This window comes from Eurosta solidaginis, chromosome X (assembly GCF_040869045.1).
Source record: "Eurosta solidaginis isolate ZX-2024a chromosome X, ASM4086904v1, whole genome shotgun sequence".
NCBI lineage: Eukaryota > Metazoa > Arthropoda > Insecta > Diptera > Tephritidae > Eurosta > Eurosta solidaginis.
The window spans coordinates 93,019,519-93,037,345 of NC_090324.1; positions in this window are offsets into that span (position 1 = coordinate 93,019,519).

Here is a 17,827-nt window from a genome sequence, read left to right on the forward strand (position 1 = left end):
GGTGTTACTGAGCATTTTAAGAGGGAGTGGACATTAGGTCTATAGGTGGACGCCTTTTCGAGATATCGCCATTAGGGTGGGCCAGGGTGACTCTAGAATGTGTTTGTACGATATGGGTATCAAATGAAAGGTGGTAATGAGTATTTTAAAAGGGAGTAATCCTTAGTTCTATAGGTGGATGCCTTTTCGAAATATCGCCATTAGGGTGGGCCAGGTGTGACTCTAGAATGTTTGTACGATATGGGTATCAAACGAAAGCTGTTACTGAGCATTTTAAGAGGGAGTGGGCATTAGGTGTATAGGTGGACGCCTTTTCGAGATATTGCCATTAGGGTGGGCCAGGGGTGACTCTAGAATGTTTGTACGATATGGGTATCAAACGAAAGGTGTTACTGAGCATTTTAAGAGGGAGTGGACACTAGGTCTATAGGTGGACGCCTTTTCGAGATATCGCCATTAGGGTGGGCCAGGGGTTACTCTAGAATGGTTGTACGATATGGGTATCAAACGAAAGGTGTTACTAGCATTTTAAGAGAGAGGGGGCATTAGTTCTATAGGTGGACGCCTTTTCGAGATATCGCCATTAGGGTGGGACAGGGGTGACTCTGGTATGTTTTTGTACGATATGGATATCAAATTAAAGGTATTAATGAGGGTTTTAAAAGCGAGTGGCCCTTAGATGTATATGTGAAGGCGTTCTCGTGATATCCACCAAAATGTGGACCAGGTGATCCAGAAAATCATCTGTCGGGTACTGCTAATTTATTTATATATGCAATACCACTAACAGTATTCCTGCCAAGATTCCAAGGGCTGTTGATTTCGCCTTGTAGAACTTTTTCATTTTCTTCTACTTAATATGGTAGGTGTCACACCCATTTTACAAAGATTTTTCCAAAGTTATATTTTGCGTCAACAAACCAATCCAGATACCATGTTTCATCCCTTTTTTCGTATTTGGTATAGAATTATGGCATTTTTTTCATTTTTCGTAATTTTCGATATCGATAAAGTGGGCGTGGTTATGGCCAGATTTCGCCCATTTTTTATACCAAGAAAAAGTGAGCTCAGGTAAGTACGTGGGCTAAGTTTAGTAAAGATATATCGGATTTTGCTCAAGTTATTGTGTTAATGGCCGAGCGGAAGGACAGACGGTGGACTGTGTATAAAAACTGGGCGTGGCTTCCACCGATTTCGCCCATTTTCACAGAGAACAGTTACCGTCATAGAATCTATGCTCCTACCAAATTTGAGAAGGATTGGTAAATTTTTGTTCGACTTATGGCAATAAAAGTATTCTAGACAAACTAAATGAAAATGGGCGGAGCCACGCCCATTTTGAAATTTTCGTTTATTTTTGTATTTTGTTGCATCATATCATTACTGGAGTTGAATTTTGACTTAATTTACTTATATACAGTAAAGATATTAAATTTTTTGTTAAAATTTGAATTTAAAAAAATTTTTTTTTAAAAAGCGGGCGTGTTCTTAATCCAATTTTGCTAATTTTTATTTAGCACATATAGAGTAATAGTAGTAACGTTTCTGCCAAATTTCATCATGATATCTTCAAGGACTGCCAAATTACAGCTTGCAAAACTTTTAAATTACCTTCTTGAAAAGTGGGCGGGGCCACGCCCATTGTCCAAAATCTTACTAATTTTCTATTCTGCGTCATAACGTCAACCCATCTACCAAGTTTCGTCGCTTTATCTGTCTTTTGTAATGAGTTATCGCACTTTTTCGGTTTTTCGAAATTTTCGATATCGAAAAAGTGGGCGTGGTTATAGTCCGATATCGTTCATTTTAAATAGCGATCTGAGATGAGTGCTCAGGAACCTACATACCAAATTTCATCAAGATACCTCAAAATTTACTCAAGTTATCGTGTTAACGGACGGACGGACGGACGGACGGACGGACGGACATGGCTCAATCAAATTTTTTTTCGATCCTGATTATTTTGATATATGGAAGTCTATATCTATCTCGATTCCTTTATATATGTACAACCAACCGTTATCCAATCAAACTTAATATACTCTGTGAGCTCTGCTCAACTGAGTATAAAAATTTAAACAAATTTTTTAAGTTAAACGGTTTTATCGAAAACAATACTTACATTGAGTAATAATAATAATAAAAGCTAGAAAATAATTAGGTAGGTCCTAAGTACTATTCATCACACTCCTCATCAATCCAGGGCGTTGATCAGACAATTAAATAAAAGCGTTGGGCGCGTGAAATTTCTAAAAATTTGAGGCGTGGCATAACCGGATTAAGGTTCAGTTGGTCTTACTTATGACTATCAAAAGAAATTTGACGCGTCCAACGCTTTTATTTAATTGTCTGATCAACGCCCTAGATTGATGGGGAGTGTGTTGACTAGTACGTAGGACGCGTCCAACGCTTTTATTTAATTATCTGATCAACGCCCTAGATTGACGGGAAGTGTGATGACAAGTACGTGGGACCTAACTAATTATTTTCTAGTTTTTAGTATTATTATTACTTAATGTAAGTATTGTTTTAAATAAAAGCGTTTAACTTAAATTTCTTTTTTAATTTTTTTAATTCATATATATTCTTCAAAGGAAATAAGGTACGGGTGTCAAAGAAAATAAGGTACGGGTGTCAAAAATTGATTAAAATCTGAAGTTAAAGGGTAGAAACTCTTAACACTATGCTGTCGCTATTAAAAATGAATGAAATCGGACTATAACCACGTCCACTTTTTCGATATAGAAAATTTCAAAAAATTTCACCCCTGGTCCTCCTTTAGGGCGATATCTCGAACTAAGGCCCACTCCATTTTAAAATACTCTTTAATAACTTTCTTTTGATACCGATGTCTTACAAACACGTTCCCGGGTTAGGTTAGGTTAGGTTGAATTGGCCGGTCCATGAGGACCTCACATAGACGGGATAAGTCCGTAGTGTTACAAGAAGTTTGTTTTAACGACCAAACTTAAAAACCCTATCAAAAACTAGGACCTCTGTTATAAAATAACTCCGTCCTCTTCGTAAATACTAGAAGCTTCCTAGGACTTAAGCCACTTGCTGCTTCTAGATCTGACAGCTGTATCACTCCTAATAGCTGGAGTCTTAGCCTGCCAAGCGCAGGGCACGAGCACAGAACGTGCTCTATCGTTTCCTCCCCCAGCCCGCGCTTCCTACATCTGCTATCACTGACCAAGCCTAATTTAAAGGCATGTGACGCCAGAAGGCAGTGCACAGTCAGAATACCCGTCATGAGTCTACAGTGCTCTCTTTTTAATGATAGAAGCAACTTTGTTAGTCTAAGGTTGCAACACCTACACATAATCTTCGACAATTTACAACCCCGCGGTTGAACCACGCCTTCCCTGCTTGGTCGATCATGTGCACCTCTCGCCTTCGTTTAATCTCGCGCAGTCTCATTGGGACGTCTACGGAGCAGGCTTCAAGGGATGTGTTGGAGCGACTGGCGCAGGCGTCAACCACCAACTCCTTTATTTTATCTTAATTAGTCTTAAGAACATTGAATTTATGAAAAGACGTGAATTACTTATATGCTTCAATGTGTATTCTTACATCTTTCTATGGAATTTAAGCTTATTTGAATTTATGAATTATTAGATGTCCAAATATGTGTTTTATTACATATTTTATATTTTATATTATATTTGAACTACTCATGAATTACTTAGAATACGTATAACCATTATACGTAACACTCATTCTAAACTCTGATTTTCACTCCTAAAATTGTGAAATGAATGCTTGAGCATATTTCGCCCCTCTGGCAACCCCAACCATTGGCCGACAAAACATATGCACATATGTATACACAATGTTTTCACATTTCATTTTTTTTATTATTATTCAAAACTCTTTACCTACTCGGTGTGATAGAAAAATTGTAAATCTCAGTTAAAAGAATATATATATATATATATATATATATATATATATACTATATTAAAAGGAGTAGTAGTCCCTTAAAGTTTAAATAGTGGTTTCTCTTTTAAAGTGCCTTTAATTTGATTCGAGAAATATTCCCCACCCCCTTTTGTGTGCCGCAAAGTATCATAATCTTTAGGAACGCATTCGGTCACCGCCACCACTACAACCACATCATCGCCAACAACAACCACCATCATCACCGCAGCAGCAGTGTCCGCAGCAAACATATCAAGGAAAAGGAAGGTAAATTTTGTATTGCCAGCCCCCCTAAAAACTGGTCCTTCGACGCCACTAGGAAACAAGCGCAATAAAAATGCAAGTAGCTACCCATTTTTTTGTAAACCGTGAGTATTAAATGAAATATAATACGTTCCCATCACGGAAAATACGTACATAGAAAATACGAAAAATCAAGACAATTTTCATTTTCGCGGATTAGAATTTCTCGCACATACCACTTCGTATATACATATATATATATATATATATATAGCAATAACCTCATATTGCCAAACCTCAGTACGGTATATGTGCATATATATGTAAACAATGGTCACCGTCTAATATCAGTTGCCAACAACAACCAATATGAAATTATGTTCCCGTTGGAATATGGTGATATTATTTCCAGTCGTTAATTACTCTCTCAGTTGATCCCGTTGTTTATTGCAGTTGATCCAGTCGTTTTTTTGATGTATCCGTTGGTCCAACAGATGCATTAAATAAAGTCGTGAAACTAAAAACTTACTTAATACAATACTTTATATAAATATGTATTTATATCTGGCTTTAGGTCCGTGTTTTATAATTGAAAAATTAAAAACACCCTTTGATTCTTTCTTTTAAATCGATATATTTCGATTGCTCAACGGCAATCATCTTCAGGATTGTAGCAACTAACAAAAATAATAAACATTAACAATAAACAAATTTGCATTTTACATATAACATAAATACATACTTTTATTAACACGTCTGCTTTGTCTGACGTGGAGTATGGTACTGTTTTTTAGTGAGTAGGTGTTTGTAGATATGTGCGCTGTGATCTTCGTCGCTCTTATAGTTGAGTCGTGTGTTAGTCGGAATATTAATAATGTGTAACATTTCTAGTGTGAAGCGTTTGTTATAGTTTTGTTCTTGTTGCAGTATTTTAGTCTCATCAAAGTTTGGTGTGTGGCCGCTGTCTGCACAGTGGGCCATGAGTGCTGTTTTTTGATTATTAACTTGATGGCAAAATTTAAAATCAGACTTATGCTGTGAAATTCTCGTGTTGTGTTTGGACTTTGTACTCAAAAAAGGAACTCTGTATATTTTGACTTTCGCATTCACATTTTGCCCATTCGCAATTTTTCTCCCTTTTCGCATTGCCGGCACTCTGTAAAGCGAAAGCGAATGTCAAACAGCATTCATTTTCGCATTTTTCTTGCTACAAGTAATAGGCATTCGGATTGTTCAAATATGTAAGTATTAATTGATGATTTTATAAATTGATATCTTTATATTCATTTAAAAATATATAGGACAACTCAAAAAACAAAACAAACACAAAAGCAACAATTTGTAATCCTAGTGGACTTAAAATACATAAATAAATAACAATTAAATCGAAACCACTTTTTTATAAAGCATTTCTATTTGAAATCATGTCATTTTTTATTTGTTCTCTGATACAACTAGCAATATTTCCCATTCTATGATTTTCCACGTTTTCTGTATTTATCACGTTCACTTCTTCCAGTTCAATTTCTGAACTGGGAGGATTTCTTCATTTAAATCAATCCTTTCTTCATTTAAATCGTTCCATAATGCTACAGAATCCTTTTTTTTAATTTGTTCAACAAAAATTAATCGTTTGCCGAAATTGTAATCGCCTTGTTTCTTTTGTTCTCTTTCTTTGAGTTTGGTCACTGATGCATACTCAAGCAAAAAATTAGCGAAAAATAAAAAAGCGACATTGTTAGCGATGCGATAGCGCTACAGAGTTCCAATTACCTTTCGCATCGCACTGCCTTTCGCATCGCAATACAGAGTAGGCCCCCTGACAAGTTACTTTATGGATTTGGTAATGTATCAAACAAAGTTGAGGGCAGTTGCTGCTGTAATGTTGTTGTTGATAATTTGAGCTGTGAGCAAACCTTTTTGGTCGTGTGTGATAAGAATATAAAATTTGACATTTTACTTGGTTTTGACTTCCTAAACAGATTCAAGGTTGTCTTTGATAAAAGTGGTTATAATTTCAGTAAGCTTACTGATGAAAGCTTTGAAAGCGAATTGAAAGTGTATAATATAAGTAAATATCAGCACGATCTCGTAGTACCAGTTTGTTTTAAAGACGCGATCGTGGAAATTATTAAACTTTATAAACCAATAAAAGCTGATCGCGAATGCCCTATTGTGATGGACATTATCGGTGATAATATTAGACCCTTTCGCCAATCGCCAAGTCGGCTTGCGTTTGAGGAGCAAGAGGCGATGAGGAAACAAGTTGAACAGTGGCTAGAACAAGGTATTGTTAGGCACTCTACCTCTGAATTTGCAAGTAGAGTTGTAGTTGTGAAAAAAAAGCATGGGTCATATCGTGTTTGTATCGATTTTAGAAAACTAAACTCGATGGTGCTTAAAGGCTCTTTTCCGCTACCAATAATAGACGATGTTTTAGAGGAATTACAAAAGCTAAATATTTTTGTGTAATGGACCTGTAAAATGGGTTTTTCCACGTCCCAATTAAAGAATCTGCCAAAAAATATACCGGGTTTGTTACTAAAGACGGCGTATTTGAATTTAGTTATGCACCTTTTGCTTTTTGTGATTCTCCAGCCGTTTTTATACGGTACATAAATTACATTTTTCAAGATATGGTGAATGAAGGTGTTATGCAGCTATATATAGACGATGTAATTATCTTCGGTGTTACGGCAGACGAATGTACGAAAAAGCTGCAAAAAGTGATAATTAAAGCTTCTGAATACGGCACTAAAATAAAGTGGCAAAAATGTGCGTTTATGCAAACAAAAATTAATGTTCTGGGCCACGTAATCGAAAGTGGGACATGCGACCTGGCAATGAGAAAACGAGGGCGGTACAGCAGTTTCCAACGCCCAAGAACGTCAAAGACATACAATCATTTCTGTGCTTGACCGGCTTTTTTAGAAAGTTTGTGAAAGATTATTACATAATAGCACGTCCACTTACAGATTTGCTGAAAAAAGACATTACTTTCAAATTAGGCCAAGTTCGAGCTTGCGGCGATTAATGAACTCAAAAAAAAGCTAGCAGAAGAACCAGTGCTCAAGTTGTACGACAGAAAGGCGAGAACAAAGTTACATACTGATGCTTACAAAGAGGGTTTTGGTGCAGCCTTGATGCAAGTTTTCTAGGGTGAACTGCATCTCGTATACTTCTGGAGCAAAAAAAACAACACCGCAAGAGTCTAAGCTACACAGCTATGTGTTAGAAGTAAAAGCAGCTCATCTCGCAATGCAAAAGTTTCGGTTCTACTTACTTCGAGTAGACTTCACACTAATCACAGATTTCTCCGCTTTTAAAAGCACCACGTCGACAAACAATATTGCACAATGGATTATGAATTTCCAAGTTTTCAGATTTAAAGTTGAACACCGTATAGCGCCAAGAATGAGGCATGTCGACAGCCTTAGTCGTAACCCAGTTGCAGATATATTTGTTGTTGCGTCAGATGTTACCACACGTATAAGAAAAGCCCAACAAGAAGATGAGCACTTGATAACAGTGCACGAAATACTCAAAACTAAGCAATACCAAAATTACATAGTAAAAGACGATTTATTATTCAAATCAGTAGATGGACACGAATTATTAGTGGTGCCCAGATCGTTAGAAGCTGACATAATTCGTGATGCACATAACGTCGGTCATTTCGCCGAACTAAAAACAGTACACGCTATACAGCAAAACTATTTTATACCACATTTGCAAAATAAAGTAAGACGTTGCATAGACAATTATGTAAAGTGCATTATTGAACTGCATTGAAAAGGGGATCAACTGCTCGAAACGCTGCACGTAGACCACGGGCCAATGGACGCCATGGCATAGCAATACAAATACATCTTAGTTCTCGTGGATGCATTTTGTAAATTTACGTGGCTTTTTCCAACAAAGACGACGAATGCTGAAGAGGTAATACGTAGGATGAATGAATGGACAACCGTATTTGGCTATCCAACACGAATAGTCAGCTATAAAGGTTCGGCTTTTACCTCCAATAACTTCAACGATTTCTGTAAGAAAAATGGAATCACTCATGTTACTATCACTACAGGTGTCGCTCGTGGCAATGGCCAGGTTGAGCGCGTCAACCGATCCGTTTTGCAGGTGTTGTCAAAACTGTCAACCGAAGAGCCTGCGAAATGGTACAAATACGTCGGGCTATTACAAAAAGCCATTAATTCTCATGTGCACACATCACCATTCGAAATCGTGTTTGGAGTGAAGATGAGGGGTGATATTAGTAACAGGGTGCTGGATATATTACGCAATGAGCCCATCGATGGGTTTGAAGATGAACGGAAAAATTTACGCCGTGAGGTGAAGCAGCAAATTCCTAAAGCCCAAGCTCAATATAAGAAAAAGTACGATAACGAAAATTCACCTATATGCAAAGTAAACGGCGTTGTAGCAATTAAACGTACGCAATTGCTGAAAAAAAGCTTGCGAGCGAATTCCTTGGACCCTACGTTGTCACAAAAGTTAAACGAAACGACCGATACGACGTAAAAAAAGCTGAAAACTGTGAAGGTCCCTTTGAAACATCAACGTCAGCGGACAACATGAAATTATGGCGTTACGTTTGTAACTCCGAAGATTTGGTGTCATCTGGGTCAGATGACGGCGAACAGGATGGCCGAATGTAAACAATGGTCACCGTCTAATATCAGTTGCCAACAACAACCAATGTGACTTTATGTTCCCGTTGGAATATGGTCATATTATTTCCAGTCGTTAATTACTCTCTCAGTTGATCCCGTTGTTTATTGCAGTTGATCCAGTCGTTTTTTTGATGTATCCGTTGGTCCAGCAGAGGCAGTCGTAGAAGTCAGTTGAAAGCCGTCGGTGTTTTTCTAAAGCATTAAATAAAGTCGCGAAACGCAAAACTTACCTAATACAATACTTTATATATTTTCTATACTTTTAAACAAAAAATCATTAAATTATTCAATCGTTTGTGAATTTGAAACATATTGAAATAAAACTATAAATAAATAGTGAATAACATTTCCATAAACATTAACTTTCCTTTTTACATATATATATTGTATTTTTCCCACGTATATTTAACCCTCCCCCATATATACGCATATATACATTAAATACAGTGTAAACGCGGCACAGTGGTCAAACTCGATCGGTCGCTCACTCAAATAAAATTTAACTCAAAAACTTTTTTTTGATTTTGAAAATTACTCTCTCTCGTTATTTAACGTGAATATAAACGTAACTCCCTCACACATAGTTAAAAGCAAATACTCTCTTCAAAAAAAAAAAAAGTTTTTCGCTCTAAGCAAAATTTTATTAATTCTCAACTCTAAGCGTCATAAAACTAAGCTCAAAAATTAGTGACCAGGAAACCAGACAAAGAAAAACGGTTAAAAGATTTAGAGTCTCTTCTGCCCCCAACAAATTTATATCCGAAACGGACAATTTCATGGATTATTGTGCTCGGTTTAGGTCGATGTCCCTCCAAGACAACACTGAGTCTTCCCTCAATATAAAAAATTCGAACATCGAAAAATTCTGGAATAGAGTCCAACACGCTTTGGATAAAATTGTCGAAACCTCAGACCAGGACCTGCCAGAAGATTTTTTAACAGCTGCTAATAGCAAATACAGGTCGTGTCTCATAGCGTATGAAGACAAAAAAGCCCTGATCGAAGACCAGCTTCAGTTGCTTAAACAAGCAAATGCACCCGCGCCCCCTACCGTTACACCAGGTCCATTCGACAACTCCGGTATTTCGCTAAAAATCCCTCTTCTTATATACCTCGTTACCTATAAACTCCCGGAGAACACAGTAACCCTGTGGGAACATTCTCTAACCTCCAGGAAAGATCTCCCCAACTGTTCCCAAATGAACCAGTTTCTGCCTACTCGCTATGAGGTGGTAGAAAGAGTAGACCAATGGCGCCCCTCTAAACCCACAGCGGCCCCCGCTAGCACAAGCTACTCTAAACAAAATAATTATGCATTCAGAGGCAACAATCACGAAAAAGCCAATCCGAGGATTCAATCCGATGCTACAGAACACCGCACAATGTACAAATGCGCATATTGCAAAACCTCCGAGCACCCCTGTACAGCTGTGCAAAATTCGCTAGAATGCCAGTCCATGATCGGACCAAGTTCGTGAGAGACAATCACATGTGCTTTAACTGCCTATCCCAGTCACACGTTCTAAGATACTGCAATAAGCACATTCAAGCATGTTCACTGCCGACAACGGCACAACTCAGCTCTCCATGATGATGCGACCTCTAGCACATCATCAACGACCAGAATGCATAATGCCACAGCCCAAGTAGCAACTACCACCCCCACTGATGTCAGTCACCCATCTCCGGAAGAAAACCGCGAACAACCCACGTGTTCAAAAAATGCCCAAGTACAATATTTCTATTCGGATAATGAAAGTAAAGTACTACTCCCGACGGCAATCGTCTCAGTAGAACACCTAGGGGAACTCTTCAAACTCAGAGCCCTAATTGTCCAAGGGTCAGAACGGAGCTTTTTCTCCTCCAAAGCTCAAATAAAACTGCGTCTACCATGCCCAGCATCTAATTTCGAAATATCAGGCATGGTTGGAAGAGTAGTTCAAACATCGAACAAACTATGCGCTCTAACTCTAATCTCGAACGATTTAACCACAAGGATCCAAGCACAAGCAATTGTCCTACCCCAGCTAACCAAGGTGTTATGCGAATTTAATCCCACCCAAGGACAGCGTGAAAAATGGGCGCATCTAACCCTCGCAGATGCAAACTGCCAATCTTCATCCCAGGTTGACTTAGTCATTGGCAGTGGCCTTATCCCGCAGATAATCCTAGAAGGTGCTGAAAAAATCTCCCCGAACCTACTAGCGCAAAACACCATATTTGGATCCTTAGTTGTCAACTCCCTAGCAAAGCAGTTTCGTTCTCCACCCAGGTGGAGGAAGTATCGAACTCCCTCGATTCGCAGCTCCGAAAATTCTGGGAAATGGACGAAGTATCCACCCCCAAGTACTTAATGTTGAAGACACTATATGCGAAGAATTGTACCAGTCCACCACCACTCGCAGAGATGACGGTCGCTATGTAGTCCGACTCCCCTTTAGACGCAGTTTCCCAGAACAGGTAGCCTTAGGTAGATCCCGAACCTCAGCTCTCCAGCAATTTCTTAGCATGGAGAGAAATCTTCTCAAAAAAGGCGAGCTTAAATCCCAAAATGACCAAGTCTTAATAGAATATCTCACCCTAGGTAATATGGAAGAAACCACTTCCTACGAAAATGCTCAGACAACAAATATTTGTTGTTCTACCTTCCCCATCACGTGGTTATAAAGCCCGAAAAAAGAACTACCAAGGTACGTGTGGTCTTCAATGTGTCAAAGAAATCAACTTCCGGCAATTCTCTGAATGATGTTCTCTATACTGGTCCCACCCTACAACCCGATTTGATGCTATTAATACTCCAGTGGCGCACGTACCAATTTGTTTTCAACGGCGATGTAGAAAAAATGTACCGCCAAATTCTCTTACATGATGAGGACCAAGATTACCAAAAAATTATTTTTCGCTCAGCCCCTAATGGTCCAATTCAAGATTTTAAGTTTAAACAGTCACATTCGGCCTTAATTGCGCTCCCTATCTTGCAATACGGACCTTGCACGAATTCTCTAAAGACGTCAATAGCACTTTCACTAAAGCATCTCAGGTATTAAAAGACGAGACATATGTAGACGACATACTTTCTGGCGGGCACTCCATTCTCTCAGCTTCAGAATCACCTTCGCAAGTCAGGCAAGCCCTTAATTTTTTTTTGATTCAAGCCAAAATTCTCTGGCAAGTGCTGCGGCTTGACGGAACTGACTGGGACGAACAGGTGAAACCCCTCCGCCTCGTAAAGTGGACGCAGTTCGCACAAAACCTCCACGCCATAACAGGGATTCAAATTACTCGTTGGGTAAATGACTCCCCTGACCAACCCATGGAGCTGCATGGCTGTTGCGACGCGTCGGAGAAAGCTATTTGCGCCAGCATTTATGTCCGAACGGCGGTAGGACAAAACACAACCTCTCATATCCTAGTCTCTAAAAGCAAAGTGGCACCCCTAAAATCCAAAAGCTTGCCACGGTTGGAATTGTGTGGAGCTCTGCTCCCAGCGAAGCTAGCCTACGTCGTTCAATCCCAACTCAATCTCAGCCCGCATACCTTGACGCTGTGGTCAGACTCCGAAATAGTTCTCGTATGGCTAGAAAAGCCCTCCTATGCATGGAGAACTTTCGTAGCAAATCGAACGGCGCAAATAATCGATCTGGTTGGAAACCCCACTTGGCGACATGTACGCAGTTCCGATAACCCCGCCGACATGGGCACAAGAGGATGCAAACCTCTTAATTTGGCAGCTTCCTCCGTGTTGTGGAAAGGGCCAGAATGGCTCATCAGTCCCCCGGAATCATGGCCCAAAGACTTGCGACGCCCCTCCGTAAGTCCACCTGAAGTCCGCCGAATCGAAGCATTACATGCCAGCGAAGAAAAACCCGATATTCTGGTTAGATTTTCCTCGTATCCGCGTGCCCTGAGAGTTTTAACCCACGTGTTGCGCTTCATACGCACCCTTAAAACCTACGCGGGCCACGTACCAACTTCCCCTTTAACCCTTACACACGACGACTTCCGAAACACAAAACTCAATATAATCGCCGTAACTCAGTCCCGATATTTCCCCAAGGAGAAGGCATCGTTGTTAGCCTCGAAGCCTATCGACAAACGGAGCCCTCTTCTCCACAAGCAGCAAATGCGCTCCCAAATAATGGCAGCCTTGCCACCCGCACGATGCACTTTCGCTCCCCCTTTCACCACAACGGGTGTTGATTTTGCTGGTCCCTTTTTGATAAAAGCATCCATGCTAAGATCGCCTACCCTTGTGAAGGGTTACGTGGCCGTCTTTGTTCGCTTCCCGACAAAAGCGGTACATCTCGAGTTGTGCTCAAATCTCACCTCTGAGGCCTTTCTGGCTGCGTTTTCCCGTTTTGTTCGACGTCGAGGCTATCCCGCAACTATGATGAGTGATAATGGCACAACCTTTGTGGGCGCCAAAAGAGCTACGGAAAAGGAATTTGTGACCTTCTCCAACGAAGCCTTGCAAGAAGTCGTCCAAAAGTGGAAGTTTATACCACCCGGCGCTCCGCATATGGGCGGCTTATGGGAGGTTGCCGTCAAAAGTTTCAAAAACCACCTCAAGAAGACAGTCGGATTTCATGAATTCACTTTCGAGGAATTTACCACCCTGCTGATACGAATAGAGGCCGTGTTAAACTTACGCCCCATCTCCCCGCTATCTCAGGATCCCTCTGACTTTACCGCGCTCATCCCGGGGCATTTTCTTAGGGGAACCCCTTTATTAGCCATCCCTGAACCCGACCATGAGAACCTATCTCTTCTCAACCGATGGGAAAAGGTCAAGGCTATCCATCACCAGTTTAGCCGACGATGGAAAGAGGACTATCTCAAGGACCTCCACAAACGGTATCGTTGGAAAGACCCTTGCATTGAGCCAAAAGTCTGTGAGTGTGTCCTCATCAAGGACGATACACTTCCTCCACCGAATGGCGCCTCGGACGCATCGAACGAGCACGCCCCGGCCCGGATAGCCACTTCGTGTCGTCGGGGGTGCGCACCCAATCCGGCATTCTCACACGACCGATAGTAAAACTGTGTTTCCTCACTCAAAGCGAAACGCAGATAGGGCAAGCACGGCAAGCCCACCAAGCTACCACTGAACCACCTCTTCCACTCCTACCGCATTCCCGTCGCAACAGTATGACACTTCGTACACTCAAGCAATCTGAACCCCCCCCCATGTAGCAGTTCTCTCGCCTAAAATATCTGTAAACCTGTCATTTCAGATTGTCATGGATCGCGATCAGCAACCGGCACCACAAATTATTTGCGGTCAGCAGTGGTCGCGCGCAGCCCGTCGCTGCAAACCGACTACCGACGATGCCGCGTATGTACACGAACCCACGCTCTTCGCCATTGCAGCGTCTTCAAGAAAATGAAGCCGCCACAACGATGGATACTCGCGAGGGCGTATAAATTCTGTTTAAATTGTTTGGAGCTGTCTCATGCCACCGATGAATGCAGTTCGTATGATCGCTGTCGAACTTGCGGATTAAGGCACCCTCTGCCCCAACCATGCAACCCCGTTCTCGCCCAGCTATCTCTCGGTCTCGTCCAGCTACCGACGCATCTACTGCCGCTCGACGCACCGCTCAAGTGCTGCAGACTGCCACCTTCAGGAAAAAGGTGTCAGACCTCCTCGTACGAGACGCGTAAAGAACACTTCAAGAGCTGCAAGAGGCTCTAGCTGCTGAACGCGCCTAGAGCGGGGACGAATTTAGAGAGACTGGCGCAGGCGTCAACCACCAAGTCTTAAGAACATTGAATTTATGAATTACTTATATGCTTCAATGTGTATTCTTACATCTTTCTATGGAATTTAAGCTTATTTGAATTTATGAATTATTTGACGTCCAAATATGTACTTTATTACATATTTATATTATATTTGAACTACTCATGAATTACTTAGAAGACGTATAACCATTCTACGTAACACTCATTCTAAACTCGGATTATCACTCATAAAATTGTGAAATGAACGCTTGAGCATATTTTGCCCCTCTGGCAACCACAACGATTGGTTGACAAAACCTAAGCACATATGTATATACTATGTTTTGACATTTAATTTTTTTTTATTATTATTCGAAACTCTTTACCTACTCGGTGTGACACAAAACTTGTAAATATCAGTTAAAAGAATATATATATATATATATATATACTATATTAAAAGGAGTAGTAGTCCCTTAAAGTTTAAACCGTGGTTTATCTTTTAAAGTGATAAAGTGCCTTTAATTTGATTCGAGAAATATTACCCACCCCTTTTTGCGTGCCGCAAAGTATCCTAATCTTTAGGAATGCATTCGGTCACCGCCACCATCTACAACCACATCATCGCCCAACACCAACCACCATCATCACCTCAGCAGCCGTGTCCGCAGTAACCATATCAAGGAAAAGGAAGGTAAATTTTGTATTGCCAGCCCTCCCAAACAGGATGCGCCCTTTTTAGCTAGTTCATCCGTTTTTTTCATTCCCATCTATTCCCATATGCCCTGGGACCCAAAATAGATGTATGCTTCTCCCTGTCCCGGTTCTCTCCAGGGACTGCTTACACTCTAACATGCATTTAGATGCTGACTATGCGAGATTCTTTCCTTAATGGCTGCTCGACTTTCAATATAAATGTTAACACGATTACAGCTTGAGCTATTTTCTTCCATGGCGTCTACTGCTTTGGTTACGGCTACTATTTCCGCTTGAAAAATGCTACAGTAATCCGGCAGCCTGTAGGATCTGTTTATTTCCAGATCAGCACAGTATACCGCAGACCCCAACTCCTTCCGCTACATTGGAACCATCTGTGTACATATGTATCGCCTCGTCCGCCATTTGAGCACCCTTGCGCCAACCGTCCACCTCTATTGTGGCCTTAAGATCGTCCTCAAAGCGCAGATAGGGAATCAGGTAGTCTTGTGGTTGATGAGGCCGAGCCTGGTTGCAGTTGTTAACGCTATATTCTTTGCTACCAGCTCTACAGGTGGAATGTGCAGAGTGGCATACAGTGCAGCTGTCGGGGTTGTTTTCAGGGCTCCCGTAATGCCAAGCATTGATATTCTGCATAACCCCTCTAATTTTTTGAGGAATGTTGTTTTTTGTGTGGCTTTCCACCAAACAAGAACTCCATAGTATAGAATATGGCTTACAGTCGCTGTAAAAACCCAATGAGAAAGAGAGGGCGATAGGCTCACGTACACCCCAGCATTCTTTTACATGCATTGAGTGCCTATGAAGCCTTCTTCACCCTCTCCTCCACGTTGAGCTTCCATGACAGCTTATTGTCTAGGACGATTCCTAGATATTTTTTGCAAGGTTTCTCCTGTAGGGTCACCCTCCTAACTTAGGCTTGATCCAATTTGGGACCTTGTACCTCCGTCTTATCCGCGTTGACTTTCAAACTGACATTTGATGCCCAGGTATGAATATCCCGAAGCGCCCGATTCATCAAAGAGCTAATCGTTGTAAGGCACTTTCCACTTATGGCAATTGCAACGTCATCTGCGTAAGCCGTAAGTTTTACGGGTCCCTCATCGAATCGCCTGAGCAGTTGCTTGATGACCAGCGTCCACAGCAGAGGTGATAGCAACCCTCCCTGCAGCGTTCCCCTGTCCACTGATTTCGTGGCCTCGTACAATCCCTACTGTGATGTAATCTTCCTGCAATTCAACATGCAGCCATCTCGTTAAGGCTGGATGTACTTTAATGTAATTAAGACCATCCATAATCGCCCATTTAGAAACATTATTGAAAGCCACGGCAATGTCTAAGATGAATCGTAAACCATATTCCTTACATTACAGGGCTTTCTCTATGCTTATTACCACCCTATGCAATGCGGTATCTACCTACTTGCCTTTGGTGTACGCATGTTGTGTTATGGAGAGCAGCTTTTCATCCAAGTTGGACTTTATGTACACATCTATCAGCCTCTCAAAGGTTTTGAGCAGAAACGATGTGAAGCTAATGGGTATATAGTCTTTGGGATACACTTGACCGATCTTCCCCGCCTTTGGTAGAAAAGCTACACGAGCAGTTCTCCAAGAGTGCGGTACATGATTCAGTCTTATGCACCCATCGAATACTATTTTAAGCCATTCCACGACCGCCCTACTTGAAACTTGTAGCATGGCCGGGAATATACCATCTGGGCCCGGCGATTTAAACTTAGAAAACGTCTTCACTGCCCATTCGATCTTGGTATCGGTCACCAAGCCCGGCACTATCCGCTCCGTGATCGAAGTGTGAGTGCTGTCTGCTGGCTCTTCTAAACCATCTCCCGATGGGAAATTTGTATCCAGAAGCATCTCAAGGGATTCCTCACTATTACGTGACCATTCCCTGTTCTCTTTTTTTATTAGTCCCTGGACTATGTTTCCCCTTGCTAGGACTTTTCTCAACCGTGCTGTTTCGCTGGAGCAGTCTATGTCCGTACAGAAACTTTTCCATGAGATTCTCTTCGCCCTGGAAATTTCACGCTTGTAGATCCTCAGTAGATCCCTGTACTCGTCCCGACACGCTTCGCTTTCCGCGGTCTTTGCAAGCTTAAACATTTCTTTTACATGTCTTATTAGAAGACCCAGCTCATTGCTACACCTTGGCGGCTTTGCTTTTCCTCTGAATCTTCTTAGAGGGCAAGCGTTTTTATACGCAGTCATAACCGTCCTTGTTAGGAATTCATTAGACTCCTTCAGTTTCTCCACATTGGCAATCTCTTTGGGTTGTCCCACTTGTAAGTTATAGAAAAGTAAAGAATAAAATCACAGGAAGGTAATTCACCACTGGAGTAACTTTAATTCGACAAATTTCAATTTTCGTAACACTTTAAGTTGAAACGATTCCAAAACAACTCAAACTTTTATGTTGTCGGAAACATCAACATTACCAAGTAAGGAAGGCTAAGTTCGGGTGTAACCGAATATTACATACTCAGTTGAGAGCTATGGAGACAAAATAAGGGAAAA